Source organism: Psammomys obesus, unplaced genomic scaffold (assembly GCF_907164565.1).
Source record: "Psammomys obesus unplaced genomic scaffold, mPsaObe1.curated_primary_1811, whole genome shotgun sequence".
Classification (NCBI taxonomy): Eukaryota; Metazoa; Chordata; class Mammalia; order Rodentia; family Muridae; genus Psammomys; species Psammomys obesus.
This window is the reverse complement of record NW_026592890.1, coordinates 27,399,615-27,413,148: the sequence shown is the minus strand read 5'-3', so window position 1 is coordinate 27,413,148 and position 13,534 is coordinate 27,399,615. Positions and strand designations below refer to the sequence as shown.

Sequence of the window (13,534 nt, the reverse complement as noted above, 5' to 3'; positions counted from 1 at the left end):
TCAATTCATCATGAAATGATGTTGAAAATGGAAAGGGCATTATTGGTAAAATTAATTATAAGGCTTATTACATGTTCTAAAAAATTACAATTGTTTCAAGTTTTAAAATGAGGTAGAGTTATATATTACTAGTATTAATTGTAGAAAAAGCAAAAATTGGTTCAAATTCTAATATTCAATATACAGTGTTGAAATATTATGCATTATGGGTTAGTCTCGAAAAAACTAAACAAGGGTGGTGGTCCCAATTTACTTTACAGCATTCCACCTGGCACTCACGCGTAAGGAAGAGAGGAGGAAGGGACAATGTCACTCCCTTAGCAGATGAAGTTGGCACTACAGACTTAATCAGGTTTGCAAGGTCAATTTGGTAGCTTCAAGAAGAAAAACTAAAAAGTTCAGAATATGATTAACAAAGATACGGAATATTTAAAATAAACACCTCGGGTTTTTATTTTTTTACATGTGTATGTACTGCTGTTTGTTCACTGTTTTAGGCTTTCTGGTGTTTTGGATGATCTTGAACATGGGCCAGAGATGATTCTTCTGTCTCCACATAGTCAAAGATGCCATGGGTCATGTGTTCTTCAGTCTTCTCCGGATACCCTATTTAGAGTGTGTGCTAGCTTTAAGCATTCTACTGGTCTTTTCACTTCCAAACGTCAACATTCACATTTAACTGTTGACACAAATTTTACACCGCTTTAAACAAAGATTTAAATTTAATTTTTTTTAAAAGTTGTGTTTGAGATTTACAAAACTATTAATTTTTGAGAATTACTGCCACTGTGTTTGGATCATATTCATAACCTTTACCCGACTCTTCTTGGACGCACCGATATTCCCCACTCACCAAACTTTGGGTCTTTTTTTGAAATGTATCACAATACATTTGTGCTGTCACAACATTCTTACCTATGCGGTCTTCCTCTGCAGTGTGACCAAGTCACCTGTGACCACACTCTTAGAGAAAACTGTTCCACCCTCTCCCAGCAATTAAAAATTGATAATAGTACCATAGCTAGAGATGATATTTTGTGCCTAACTCCCATGCCCATTCTGGGATTTGGTCTTTCTTTGACTTGCATAGGATTTGTGCATCGCTTCGTTGCCTCTGTGAGTTTATATGTGCAAGTTCTGAGCTGTGTCCGCAGGAGACTGATTCCTTGTAGTCATTTACTGCCTACTACCTCTTTGCCCTTTGCCCTATTCTGCAATGACCCTTATAAATAGGAAGGCATAATAGACATAACTTCTAGCTCCTCTTTGTCTTTGGGTTCTTTACCCTGGAACTGGTTGGCTCTTGCCTTGCCCATTCTTTGCACAGCTCTGTATATATACACAATATACCCAGATCTGGATATTGTCTGATCACTGATAGGCAGGTGAAACTTACTCTAGGCCTCACAGCTTGTCTACAGAGTATTAGGTAATCAGCATCCACCTGGAGCTGTTTTGATTCACTCATTGGGACACAAGAAAGCATATATAAATAATATGTACATGATATATCCATGATATATGTCATATATATATTACTTACTGCAAATAGAAGTTTCTTAAATATGGGTGGAGAGATGTGTTGACTACATGGGTACAACAATAACAATAACTCATTATTAGTTGATTAATACTATGTCAATTTAGCAGAATAATAGCAGTAGATTCTCCCTTAGCGTCCATCTTCTCATAGGTTCTCGGGTTTGTGATAATGGCAGGTATGAGCACAGAGTTGTGGAGTGCATCTTAAATTTACCCAGAAAGGAGTTTGTTACTCTCATGATATTCATGCCACTATTGTACCAGTGGGTAGCTTACAAGGTACATATCTATTGATTTCTCTTTTCTGATAGCATGCATAGCAGCTTTTAACACAATTAAAGCTATTTGGCTGTTACAAATACAAAAAATTTTTGGAATACACTCTCAACACAAACAAGACTGTTTTTTTGGATCTCATACAGACTTTAATAACAAAGTCTTTGTTTCACCATGTTGAAGTGTTTACTATGTCCTTGGCTTTCTAGGCAAATAGTTTTCCACTTTCATCAAAGCCATTCATCTTACACTCATCTTTATCAGATGGGAGCTGCTTTTAAATTTACAAAAAGATTTACTCTGTTAGGTGAGGTTGCTGGAAGAAAATCATGTCCTACTCAAAAGATTATTTTCTTGTTGCTTTTAGAAGCATACTTCACGATTAAAAGTAAATTGTTAATACGATGACAAAAAATTAACTATTTCAGAATATGCTCAAATAGTAATACGAAATGTGTAGCGATTTTTCCTTTCTTTCTCTATTCATGTATAATTTTACTATAATAAAGATGTTTGAGAATTTTCAAAAGCAATCATTTTTTTTTCTGTAAATAATGTAAAAGAATTATAAGTATGATTACAAACTGACAGAATGCCAAGTCGATGGCACGGTCCCATCTCATGGCACCTGCAGCCACAAGTACTGGCAGTGTATGCCAAGCCTGAAAATAGTCAGTTTTTGCTTCCCAAGGTTTTGCTTTCTTGTTTTGAATGTAAGTTGCTCAGAGCTATTGAATGGATATCTTTTACAGAAAAGGATGGTACTGCAGATGAGGCCTTGCTTGTGGGTTTTTCTGTAGAGCGGGAAGCGCCTTTCCTGTTTCCTGCTTCTCTCAAGGCTGCAAGGAGCCATTGTTTTCTCCTGACACCAAAACTCTGAAGGTCTGCCCTCCCTCGTCACCTCCTGTGTGCTTCAGGGGAAGGGAGGGATCATGCCTTTTCACTGCGTCACTGCACATCCGACAGATGGTGGCCCAAGCAGCAGCAGCAAAAGCTGTGTTAGAGTCCGCTTACCTTAGTGAGGAAGACCCTCCCGGTGCTGGCTTTGTGGTTTGAACACCGCCAAGCCCGTGTCCGATTCTTGCAAGTTACTACAGAAGTTCTTAAAAACTTCAACCAATTATGCTTGCCAAAACCTAGAAATGTCCTTTCGAAGTTACGTCTTCTTCAGTAAGAACAGCTCAGAATGTTACCTCTTCATCTAAAAACTACACCATGTTTGATGTATTTACTGTGTTTCATCAATTCAACAAAGAAAAATTTTACTCTGATGAGATTCCCCATCACCTCCGCTCCTGTCAAAGGATTTGTTTCCTTCTATAGACAAAAGATTTTGTTCTGTAATATTTATCTGAACATGACAAAGCATTTTCATTTTTGCATCTTTTTCTACTAGGCTAGCAAACATTTTTATTTTTTTCCAGGCATTCACTGGACTCATAATATAGTAGATGCTATGCAAAATAATGAGAATATAAAAATGAAGTCTCACCTTCTGGCAAAACCAATGAATGCTTAATGTGCTTATACATGCAGACATTTAAAAACCCCAGTATACCTATATTAAGTATTAGTGGCATATTTTTCAATACATGAAGTAAATGTAAGTGCATTTCAAAAGACAGAGGAGAGATGATGCAGTTTAACAGGCTTCTAGGTGATAATTGTGACTGAACAATGATGTGAATAATAATTCATATAACAGGGCACAGAAAATGGCTACAACTAAGGTCAGGGTGATATAAGCAGAGATGGCACTACTAATGAGTACTGTTCATCCCTCTAACCCATGTGTTGAAATCTAACTCCCACAACAGCAGATATCTGGAGATGGAATTTTTTTTCCTCCAGGTTAAACAAAGGTCATCAAGGTAGTCAGTAATTCAACAGGATTGATAGTCTTACAAAAGGCTAGATTTAGATACATATTGGCACACAGGGAGAGTGTCAGGTGACCATGACGACAGAGATCAACATGATACTCCTTCCTCCCAAACGTTAGGAGGCATTATGTCCAGTCAAACTGGGGCCTTCCTCATAGTTGTCTGAAGGCACTAAACCTGCCCACATCCCAAGCTCAGAATTTTAGCCTCCAACACGGTAAAATAATAGAATTCTGTTGTTTAAAACACATAGATTAGGTCTCTTCCTTACCAGTGCTAACAATTGACAGAGACAGGTAAAGTGTTGAAGTGGACAGGACATCTGAGTTCTCTTGTAGCACGGATGGGTGAGTGCTTGGATTTGAGGAAACGCACACACACAGCAGTAGTTTCCAGAAAGAGGGTCTTAAGTATTGGGTTTTCCAGTAAATAATGAGAAACCAATAAGGAATCTTAACAAAACATTATTGACATGGGTTTCTTTTAAAAAGAGCAACTAGGAAGCAAATTGAACGTTGTTTGGGGAAGAAAGATTAAGAAAAGGAAATCCTATAGGCTGGAGACTCTGATACCTACACCAATCTGAGAATATGTCTTTGCCCTCCCATACCTACCAAAACCAAACAATGAGGAAAATATTGTAAGAGTCTTAGAAACATTTAGTATTTCTCTCCTCCAGATGTTAGTCAGCACACTCTGTGAAAATACATACAGAACAGGAAGCTTTTTGACTTCTGAGGACCAGACTCTGTATAAAAAGGCACAGTTCCTAATCACAGGCTCTCTTACTAATGGACAAATTCCCAAAGGGCTAAGTGCTGTCTTTCTTCAGCTCCTTATTAAGTAGCCTGCAGTGTAGATAATCATGTTCACTGCACCTGACACACAGCCTACTCAAACCATCCTGGAGAAAATCACAGGTTGAAATGCCAAAGTCTCAGATGTGAAAATTACAAAGCCGAGAGATCAGTAAAGCAGTTGGCCTGTTCAGTTCTAACTTGATATTTGACAATATTATAAAGAAGCATAACTGAAAAGAAAAACAAGTTTAAAAATACATTTCTGGGCACTTGGCGAATTATCTCTTCTAGCATAGCTGTTTTAAAATGCCTCTTTGTGGTCTGTGTTTTCACTTTTTCTTGGTATAATCTTAGTATATACGTCAGTGTATGACTTTTCTTCTGTCTGTGAGGTCTCTGAACATCAGTGATTAGCCTTACTATGACTAATTTCACTTACTTCAATCTTTTTTCTTTTTTCTTCAAACATATGTAAGTAAAGTATGTAAAATATAACTATCATTTTATGTACTTATATATGTATAATATATATGTGTATTTCTGTATAATCATTTTTAAGAATTGACCAGAAGCCAACTACCACCTCAGCCTATAAGTGGCTTCTCTAACTGGAAACAGACAGGTCTAGATTACCCAGTAAGTAGTGGAATGTTAAAACCCCCATAGGCATTCTATAAAAAGATACATTAGACAAAGTTAAAATCAACATAATAATCATCAGGCTAAATTGTAAATTTAGTATATTATTTTTTCAAAATACTTTCATAAGTGAAATAGAAATGTTAGGAAGTAATCTCTAATAGGGGTGTAGAAAAAAAATCAAAGATTTCCATTATTTACCGAGTCTTTACCCTGTACTAGCAATTTTCTCAAATATTATACAGTTTGCATTATCTAAGTTTCACAATGACATATGTAGAATTATGAAAGTTATCTTTATTTCAGTAGGATAAATGAATAGCTTTGAAAAGATTTTAAAATGTAATGTTTGGTTAATGGTGAGACTGTCTTTTCATAGAAAAGTAACACAAAAAATAATGTCAAATACTCATAGGAACTGGTGTGTGTTCTGTTCATATGCCATGTTTTACTTGTTATATTTGCTTGTGTGCATTTAAGGATTCTCAGTGCATGTGTTGTGTGGTACATATGTTTGTGAAGAAAATCTACATGGGTATATATGAGACTTAGAGGCGGTAGGGGAAAACTCATTTATTCTTAAGAAGGCTATGGGGTCTTCCCAGAGACTCACACTCCAACCAAGTACCATGCATGGAGATAACCTAGAACCCCTGCACAGATGTAGCCCATGGCAGTTTAGTGTCCAAGTGAGTTCCATAGTAATGGGAAGAGGGACTGCCTCTGACATAATCTGATTGGCCTGCTCTTGATCACTTCCCCCCGAGGGGGGAGCAGCCTTACCAGGCCACAGAAGATGACAATGCAGCCACTCCTGATGAGATCTGATAGACTAAGATCAGAAGGAAGGAGAGGAGGACCTCCCCTATCAGTGGACTTGGGGAGGGGCATGTGTGAAGAAGGGGGTGGGAGGGTGAGATCGGGAGGGGAGGAGGGAGGGGCTTATGGGGGGATACAAAGTGAATAAAGTGTAATTAATAAAAATAAAAATAAATAAAAAAGAAAATAATGAACTGTAAAAAAATATTTATCCATTAAAAAAAAAAAAAGAAGTCTGTCTTGATATATCCCATCCCTGTAGTGGGTGATATGATTCATACTCTATTTGAGAAAAGCTGTTGATTTCTACTAAGTCCTCTGTGATCAATTATCACCAAAAGAATAAAATTACTTATAGTCATAAGTTTACATACGACCTGAAACTGTACACAAGTTTACAATACATGTGACTCTATTCTTCAACAACCTATTAAGAAACTCTCTCAAAAACTGAGCAAGAATGACCACATCAATGTGAAGCCCGCTTAGGAGCACACTACAGACCTATAGAACACCTTCTGCTATGGACCAGCATGTGTATGTGGACTCTGAAATGTATACATTTTCTTGGCAACTTTTTCTCCCTGAGATTGAAGGATCCAAAGGAAACAAGACCACACAACTTAAAGGAGATCCTGTTTCTGATGTGTTTGTGGTTTCTGAACTGTATAGACTCCCTAGTGAGGGAATGAAGCATACTTCATAGCTAACATCTCTACGGTTCTGAAGGGTATTTTCCTTTAGGGAACCTTTTAGGGGGTTCTGAAAATCACAGTAACACTTGCACTAAGATTTTTTTTTCTTTTCTGTCCTTTCTTTTTCTTTTTTGCCTTTATCAAGATGGAAAATTTTGTGTGTCAGGATTCAACTCTTATAAGCAAATGCAAAATATTGTACTTCAAAATAAAGGATTAGAAATAATGTATTTCAATCTTTAGACTCTATGACCTTGAGGCCTGCTAGCCTGTTGGCAGCTGTCTTCAGGAGTGATGCTGTTGAACTCAGCCTTGCCTTTCCAAGAACTCTTAGCAGTAATAAGGTCCTTCCATGAGGAAGGAATTCCGTCGTTTAAATACTTTTGTTTTCAGTTCCCCTCACACCTGCTATTGGTTCCAGGGAGGAGGTTTGAAATCACAGAGAGACCCGGTAGGCAACTTCTTAGCTCAGCAGTGCAAAACCCAGCAATGTTTGTTTGTTTTACAACAACAGAAAATGGTCACTTCCTCTCTGGAGGGAAGTGATAAGCACTACTGAAGGCCTTTGCTGGGCCCTTAGTGAAATTAATCTTACTATCTCAAGTCACAGAAAGCGCCCATAGTCTTCATTGTTCACACAAGAGTCCACACCCCATTTCCTCCATTGCAGCCCTTCTTTTTCTTTTGCAAAATCCCTTTCCTTTCCTTTGGGCTTTAGCAGACTGGCTGAGGGTGAAGATACAAGAGCAATGCACACACACACACACACACACACACACACACACACACGAGGGGGGGGAGGGAGAGAGAGAGACTATATCTCTCTTGCACCAACACTAAATACAAACTTTTTTTCTAATAATAAGTTTCAGTTGGCAAAGATTCAAAATGGACAGACAATTTTAAAAGAAACGCCCACCTCAATTCCTCCTTCCCATGCCCTTAACGTGAGAATGTCCTTGAGTCCGCTGCTAGAAAAGATAATTTCAATCCTATGGAAATATTGACTCCAGGTGTTTCCTTGTTTGTGGCAATGACTGTTATGTGTAACATTCCGGCTCACTTTGCATTAGAGTGACAGTTCAGCTTCCTGACCCATGTAAATAAGAAAATTAGTTTATAGTGCCAATTCTTCGTACATATTGCTAACTTTCAGACTCTTTCTGGTTGTGGACTGGACAGTAAGCTGTGATTGTTTCTGTGACAATGCATCTGGGTTTTTTTTTTTGTTGTTGTTGTTTTTGTTTTTCATTACATCAAGCTCCCAAAAATAAACCTTAGAAGATAAGTAAATGGGAGGCATTTACCCAATGGGGACTGTAGCTATAACAGCCTTCATAATACAATAGAAAAAAGAGAATGGTCTACGAATAGAACCCCTGACTGGACCATTTTGTGAGTTCATGTGTGACATGCATTGCACTAAGAGAATACAAAACCTGGATGAGGGAACTGTAAGCCTGATTCTAACAGCATTTTAAACAAGAAAAAAAGCCAGTTTTGAGTTACTTTAAATCCGTTGAACTAGCATTTTCCCAGAAACTCTAGCCAGTATTCATTCATGGAGATAACATTGTTAGTATTAGATTTTATTAAGTATGCACAAGAAACTGTAGACACATCTGTGCAGTACTGAGAGCTTTAGGGTATTTTAAGCATGACTGTTTATGGGGAGAAATGATGGAAATATAAAATGCTAATTGGGCCTCAAAAAATAAAAATGTGGAATATCTTACCTATTGGCCTTAATGCTAGTTTGGGGATATGTTTTGGATCTATTGCATTATGTAAACTTTTGTATTAAAACTAATTTTATTCATTCAATTTTTAAAATATTGGCTTGCAAAGCTGTTAAAAGTCGAAGCAGCTATAACTTCTTCTCTTAAGACAGTGTAACTTTGAGTAATTCAGTTTGGGTTTTTTTTTATGTTTGTTTGTTTGTTTTTTTTTTTTTTTTTTTCACATCAACGGCCACCGTAAGGCTATCTTTAGGGAAAGAGAATTTACCTAAATCTTTCTTTTCTCCAAAAAAATATACAACTTTAAATTTCTTACTGAATGTTTAATATTGCACTTTTCCCCAAAAAGTATGAATAAGGCATTTGTAGTGAAATAGTTCTAAATAATTTCTGCACTTGTATGTGTTTACACACTCCATTAACATGTGTCTACATTTGCAGTAAGACTAATAATTGTTCTCTGAATTTTGACACAAATGTTCCGCTAAAAATACTGTGTCGTATTATTACTAATTCACCTGCTATCTACCAGAGACCCACTCTGTCTTTAGATCCACATGTATTCTTTTGAATCTAAGGTTTTGTATTACCTCTGTCGAGAGCACTCTGATTGGCCCTGAAAATCACAGCGCAGTCTAGATATCCATCAGTTAGTTAAGAGCATCTCTTGATAGCTTTATGCTAGGCTCTCAGAGAATACTTGGAAACAGCAGAATGAGGATCTCAGTGTTCATTAGTGATTTTGTAGCTGAACAAACAAAATCACTTGCAGAGAACATAAGTGGCACAAGACATGATGGAAACAGTTCAGAGTTCATATTAAAACAGTAATCTTTCTTCTCTTGAAAAATGGCAATATGGGTAGACAGGTATGTGTCAGTGTAATGTCAGCCACTGGCTGAAGCTGAAGCTGTACAGCAACTACACACAGCAGAGGGCGTGAAACTCTTAACGTGTTATTCTACTTTTTTTGGCTTGTTTGATGAGTTGTGATGATTTGCAAACTGTCCAAGTGATGAAAATACAGGAAGAATTTAGGCAGAAGCTCCTTTTCATTTGAAACTGAACATTTTAGGTTTCTTTTTAGAAGAGAGAAATTAGAATTTTGGACCTATTTAATAATTTCAAAGGAAATAATCCTACATTTTATTTATTTTTTGTCAATCTTCAATACAGGAAGCCAGCCAAGCAGCCTGTTTCTTTCACAAGTGATAAGACCCAGATTTGAGGAGATGGATAGGTTTGCCTAAGACCATTCAGATGTTTCTGAGTGGGCTAGCTACTATCTTACCTAAACTGAACATTCTATTTACAAAGCATTAGCGAGACACAGCTCTAGAATGTCTTTGACCAGACATGGCCAAGACGTTTATATTGACATGGAAATTGTAGTCAAAATACTAGAGCTTGGGGCAGGAAGGATGACTCAACCATTAAGAGCACTTGAAGTTTTTGCAGAGGACCTAGGATTGGTTCCCAGGGTCTATACAGCAGCTCCCAATTGTCTGCAACTCCAGTTCAGGGTGGTTCAGTGCCTTCTGTTCTCCACAGGCACCAGGCAAGCACACGGTACACAGTCACGATACACGGCAGGCAAAATATTCATCAAGCAAACATAAATACTTTTAAATAATAGGACAGGTTGGCCTCTATCCACCGAGATCTGCCCACCTTTGCCTCCTGTGTGCTGGGATTAAAAGCATGTGTCATTACAATCTTAGGGTATTGTTTTAATTTTCTTATTATATTGTTCAGTATTTTTTTTGTTACTTAGGTTTTCTATGTATGTGAATGAGAAAGTCATTTTAAGTCACCATAATGTCACTGGTATATATTAGCTCTTACATTCTGCATGTGGCTTTTCTGTTAGGAATCTAGTTTACTCTACACACCAAAGACCTCTTTTATAATCATTAATACAGCACACTAACTTTTTATTATTTATAATTCTTAAAAAAACATCTACTCCAGTTAGACTCAGATTCTCTCTGTCTTCCCTAAATGGCTGTGTCCCATGTGTGTGAAGACCTGAAAATGAAATCAGGACTGCCCTTTGTGTTATAAGAAAGGCTAGAGACAGAGCAACCTAGACGGTGAAAGGGCCAGATGGCTACCTTACCTGGGTTCTCTGCTGCCCCACTTCTGTATTTGTTCTTTTTGTAGCATTCCCTCTCCAAAGAACTCTGAGGAATCTATGAGAATCACAAACAATAAGGGGCAGCTTTTCTGCTACCAAAGACATACACACAAACACATGTATGTACATACTAAATCACATACAAACATGTTAAACAACCAACCAGGCTCTACACGATTGAAGGGGCTATAAATTCAGTTTAATGTTTATAGAAGACCATGGCACCAAGGTTTACACCTCAACGATAACACTGCTACATTAAAATTGTCACATTGGTAAAAGGAAGCAGAAATTCCCCTTTCATTTGAATGCTGTATTTCAACCAGGAATCTGTAATTCATCTGAAATGCTGGTAGAACAATTTGTGGGTGGAGAATAAGAAATGATAGTGGGTATTTGAAATTTATTTGGCATTCTTTCAAAAAGTTTGTCATATTAGCATGAAATAAAGTAAGAATTTTTATCTGTTCTTATTTACTCATCAAATTATGGTCATGACTAAAACAAATACACTATACTGTGATTTTTTTCATTTAATAAATTTAAAGTGGAAAATTTGCTCTAATGATTGATATGGTTTTGCTATGAGTTAAATAGCAAATAGTTTGTTATGAGTTAAATAACACATTTGATAATGATTCTCCAAACCCAATATCAAATTGGTTCATGCTAATTCAGAGAAATTATGTGTAATGGGATTCTCTATAGCTTGAATTCCTCAGTGCCGTGACCAATATGGAAAGCCAATGCTTATAATAAAAGCAATCATGAAAGCATTTTTTTTTTTTTTTGCCATTCAGCTGAATACCTCATCTTAGATTAGACATTTTCTTTGGCTTATGCTAGCAAAAGATAAAAAGTGCAATGCCTTTGTGTCTTGATAATTTGTTTATTGCTAATGCAGATAGTCTCACAAACATCAGGGAAAAGAGCGGTCCCGGCACAGACATGACCAGCAACACTGTTGGAAATTGAAGCTATATTCTCTGTTCTATCTGTGAATTGTATTGTTTAATTGAACAAAGGGGATACTAGCAGAATTCCCCACTGACCTCTGCAATTAGGCTTTTTATAATTTGTTTATAGTGGATGTGTTATCAGAAACACACTGAGGAAATAGATTTTCTGCTTGAATTATAAAGCTGATTTCTCTGTTGATGCTACATGAATATTAGTCACTGAGTGACAGATTTTGTTGTATGTATTTGTATTCATTGCTCTCTGGAGTGGTTGCTATATTTTGAATACACCAGCTGTCTCTTGGGGCCATTTCATAGAATGAGAGTATTTCCCCCATAAGATAGTATTTTTCTACAGAGTGGAAGTAGGGGTCTATTTTTTCTTTATTATTTGATGAATTTTTAAAAACTTTTTATTGGTTCGTTGTGAGCTTTTTAAAAATTTATATTTATTTTTATTTTTTCATCAAGAATTTTTTATTAATTACAGTTTATTCAAGTTGTATCCCAGCTGTAGCCCCCCTTCCCCAACAACTCCCAACCTCACCCTCCCTCCCTCTTCTTCTCCTGTACCCCTCCTCCCTGTCAATGATAGGGGAGGTCCTCCTCCCCTTCCATCTGACCCTAGTCCATCTTTGTGAGTTTTACATCATGCACCTCAGTCTCGCTCATCTCCCAGCCTGAAACTATCAATATTGGATCCTCCCTGGGACTTCTCTTGGTTATCTTGTTGCAGATGATATAGATTTGGGGGTGGGCCAACTCAGAACCCTGAATTTGGCCCAGGGTAGTCAGCCATCAGACTCTCCTTTACCTGTACCACTAGGGCAAACTCTCCAGCACAGCTTCAGCTAGGTCAACCAATGCCAACATCTTCAGGAGGCAGGGCCATCTCTCCCATTCTCATGCTCTAAGCCCAGCTCCCCTGCACCCATGCCTCTAGAGCCAGCTCTACTGTACTGCTTTGTCAAGGTTCAGGGCTCACCTTTACAAGTACTGCAGCCTGTAGCGGCTGGGCCAGCTCTCTGCACTCTCATATCATCAGGGCTGGCTCACTTGTACCTTCACCATCGGAGCCAACTCTACTGTATTGCCCAGGCGAGGTGCAGGGCATTCTCTCCCAAGCGCTAAAACCAGTGAGAGGGTGGGGCCAATTCTGCACAGCCCCTGACATCCATATGGTCTTCAGTGGCTGCCACAACTAGGGACTTCCCCATGTTCTCTAGTGGTAATATGAGCCATGGACTTCATCACTGACCCCTGCCACTGAGGCACCCAGACATGCCTTTCAGCAGCCACTCAGGCTGAGACAAACCATAGCCCCACGTGGCAGTGCTGGCCACTCACAAAAGACTGCTTTTCTTCAGCCTCGAGTCTCCAGTTCCATCTCTCTTCATAATACTCAGCTGTTACACTTCTCTTTCACTTCCATCTGACCACCACACACTAACTCACACGTTGTAGTGGCTCCTGCTGCAGGCTGGCCATGTGGCTGGTGGGCCCCTGGGTGACATCTTCTGTCTGCATGACATGGTGGCAATCAGAGACCCACCTGTACCACGTGCAGGATGACAGGTCTGTAGGTGACATGGTAGCCCACAGATCTCTGTCTTCCTCTTGCATTGTGCTGCCTGGATTTGATTTGATTTGATTTTTATGAGTCCTAGGTCTAAAAGAGCTCTGGCGACTAAGCCAGGCATCAATCTAGGATAAACAAAGGCCCATCACCTGCTCTGCCCCTGACTGATATAAGAACAACACTACCAGAAAGTTTTCTCTTTGTTCATTGCCTGGTGGTATTTGATAAATTAGAATCAGGAAAAGAAACATTTCTTTTTAACTTGTTTCTTCATATAAATCACACTTAACTCAATGGTTTCTGCTTTTTCTCCAGTGATGCACAAAGGAATCTCGATTGACTATAATTGATTTAGGTGGTACGTAGAAACCTCTCCACAATAATATATGAGTTTAATATCCATAAAGGACTACACAATAGACACATTTTCAGAGGTTTCTGTTAGTCAGCAAGATGGGTCAGGGGG

General features: G+C 38.2%; 1 non-coding gene across 1 annotated transcript; it reads right to left on the bottom strand.

Moving 5' to 3' along the window:
• Window positions 1–13,143: 13,143 nt before the first annotated feature.
• On the bottom strand, window positions 13,144–13,288 carry LOC129683483 (small nucleolar RNA SNORA48). The gene has a single exon (XR_008721163.1). It is a non-coding gene; the product is annotated as a small nucleolar RNA SNORA48 (small nucleolar RNA).
• Between the last annotated feature and the right edge of the window lie 246 nt (window positions 13,289–13,534).